The sequence below is a fragment of the Peromyscus eremicus genome, chromosome 6 (genome assembly GCF_949786415.1).
Source record: "Peromyscus eremicus chromosome 6, PerEre_H2_v1, whole genome shotgun sequence".
Lineage (NCBI taxonomy): Eukaryota > Metazoa > Chordata > Mammalia > Rodentia > Cricetidae > Peromyscus > Peromyscus eremicus.
The window spans coordinates 32,859,056-32,862,108 of record NC_081421.1 but is presented as its reverse complement, the minus strand read 5'-3'; the positions used below and the strand labels follow the sequence as shown (position 1 = coordinate 32,862,108).

The following is a 3,053-nucleotide window of genomic DNA, read 5'->3' as shown; positions in this document are numbered from 1 at the left end:
GAAGCACAGGCCTCAGTGAGCACACAAGCTTGGCTCCTCGCTGGCCCTCTGCCCCGCCACAGTGTGTGTGAGTCAAGGTTAGCCATTTTTCTGGTGGGGTGGTTATCATATGCCGCTGTTCCATGGGTAATCATGGCATAAGTGTTTAGCACTTCTCATCTTCAAAGCTCTTAAGAGTTGTTAATTAATATAAACACTCCCTCAGGAGACAAATTAATCACACTGTCACAGCTCCTGCTCTACCCAGTGAAAAGCTGAGGTGGAGTGGGGAGTGATTGGCACAAAGCCATAGAGAAACGGTATTTGAACACGGGGGTGGCCTCAGGAGCTCCTCCATCTCAAGTGGGAACAAAACATGTTTTGCACCTCATCTCCCTTAGAGTGTAGACGAGGCCAACCAGCTCAGGCGCTTTCTCCAGACCACCAAGTGGAGAGCCAGAGAGGATCCCGGTGCCCACATGTAGAGAATCAGCCTCACTCACTATGGGGTCAACAGAGCTGGTCTCAAGGGACCTCAGACATTACCGTCGCTAACACTAGTCTTCAGGAGGAATTTTACCTGTGTTTACTGGATCCCATAAAAATGTGGTGGATCTCCACTACCACACCCCTAGGATGACTGGCTCCTCAGCTCAGGCATCATGTGGAAATGAGGCTCATGACCCACTGCCCCTCCCACACATGCTTAAGATGGAGTAGAAGCTAGACCAATCCACCTGAGTCCTCTGGATACCCTGCCATTGTTCAGTATTTAGAGCAAAGCATGCTGTCTAACTACGAGTAGAAATGATTAATTAATTCCATAAATTTGGTACACAAATTACTGGCACAGCACGGAGCTAGAAAGTGGGACACCTAAGCTGTATCATTTCTCATCTCATATTCACACATGAAACTCAAGCCAGTGATAGTCAATTTCCTCTTGGAAAATAAAATTTTGAAAAATAATCTACAAGGCAATTTTATTGCTGAGACGGCAGCTTTGGGCTGGGTATGGTGGCAAAGGTCTGTAATCCCAGCACTTGGGAGACAGGAATTGGAAATTCCTAAGTTGGAGGCTAGCCTGGACTACATGGCCAGTTCTGTCTCAAACTGAGAGAGAGTGAGAAAGACAGAGGCAATTTGAACATTGTTACATGCAGCTGCTCAAAAGTGTCCCTGTACAGTAGTTTTGACTCTTTCTGTTCACAAACTTGTCAATACGGCTGCCCAGGAAAACCCCAGCACCACACTCATGGGAAGTGCCACCAAGGAACTGGGGTTTGCCATTTCACCACCTTGTATTTCAGGTCAGAACTGAACCTGTTTTCTCATTTGTGGAAGCTTGAAAACAAAGGCACACAATTAGGATGGGGATGACTGGAGAAGTGAAGGGACTTGGGGACAGGAGGAGAGGGTGACACATGGTAGTAGAGGTGAATGTGATCAAGGTACAGTATACACACACCTGCAAGTGTCACAAGAAAGTCAGTGTTTGTGTAATCGACATATAAAAATATTGCATTAAAATTTATGTTTGGAAAAAAGTGGAAATTAAACATTTCTATCTAGAATGGAATACATGAAAATAATTCAAATATGTACAGAATCCTTTTTAAAAAATTTGTTCAGCCCACTGCACAAGCCTCTAATCCCAGCACTCAGAAGGCAGAGTAGGTGGATCTCTGTGAGTTCCAGGCCAGCCAGGGCTACACAGTGAAATCTTCTCTTAAAAAGAAAGATTTCCCTCTTTCCACCATCCTTCCATGCTGGCACCACGGTGTGAATGAATGTCCTGAAAGATGCTCTCAGGAGTATCAACAATGCCGAGAAGGAGGCCGACTCCAGGTCTTCATCAGGCCACGCCCCAAAGTCATCGTTCCGCTCCTGGCTGAAGCGTGGTGACACTGGCAAATTTGAAATCATTGATGATCACAGATCCAGGGACACTGTGAACCTCACGTGGAAGGTGAACAAGTGTGGAGCGGTCAGCCCTAGATGTGATGTGCAGCTCAAAACACAGATCCAGGGACACTGTGAACCTCACGTGGAAGGTGAACAAGTGTGGAGCCGTCAGCCCTAGATGTGATGTGCAGCTCAAAACACAGATCCAGGAACACTATGAACCTCACATGGAAGGTGAACAAGTGTGGAGCGGTCAGCCCTAGATGTGATGTGCAGCTCTAAGACCTGGAAAAACGGCAGAAGAATTGGCTCCCATGCCAGCAGCTTGGCTTCACGTTCTGACAACCTCAGCTGATGACATGGATCACAAAGAAGCAAGATGAAAACACACGGGAAGGAAAACTCCGGCATTCTTTTTCTAGAGATATAAAACATGGGTAAAGAAAGAACCTTGGAGGACTCTGGGGTGGAAATTTATACCTCATATTGTGTGTGCGATGTGTTGTATAAGTGTGTTGTCATGTGTGTGCCTCTGTGTGTGTGTGATATGGTATATGTAATATTCCTATATGCGTGTGTGTGTGTGTGTGTGTGTGTGTGTGTGTGTGAGATATGGTATGTGTAATGTTCCTATATGAATGTGTGTGTGTGTGAGTTTTTGTGTTCCTATATGAGTGTGTGTGTGTATGTGTGTGTTTGTGTGTGTGTGTGAGTGTGTAATATGGTATGTGTAATGTTCCTATATGAGTGTGTATGTGTGTGTGTGTGTGTGTGTGAGATATGGTATGTGTAATGTTCCTATATGAGTGTGTATGTGTGTTTGTGTGTGTGTGTGTGTGTGTGTGTGTGTGAGATATGGTATGTGTAATGTTCCTATATGAGTGTGTATGTGTGTTTGTGTGTGTGTGTGTGTATGTGTGTGTGTGTGTGTGTGTGAGTGTGTGAGAGGGAGAGAGAGAGGAGAGGGCAGGTGGTATGCCGCAGTGTCAGTGCAGAGTCAGGAGACAACTTTGCAGAACTCTTGTCTCCCCTCTTCTCTGTGGGTCTGGGATCTGGCTGGGGTCCCAGGCTTGTGCAGCTAGTTACCTTCCAAGCCATTTCACCAGCCCGCAGAATTCATTTTTGTCTTTACTGTGGTATACAGAAATTTCCGAGACTGGTACTGTTTC

General features: G+C 45.9%; 1 pseudogene; it reads left to right on the top strand.

Moving 5' to 3' along the window:
* Nucleotides 1-1,765: 1,765 nt before the first annotated feature.
* Nucleotides 1,766-2,306, top strand: LOC131912397 (small ribosomal subunit protein uS8-like; annotated as a pseudogene).
* Nucleotides 2,307-3,053: the final 747 nt, after the last annotated feature.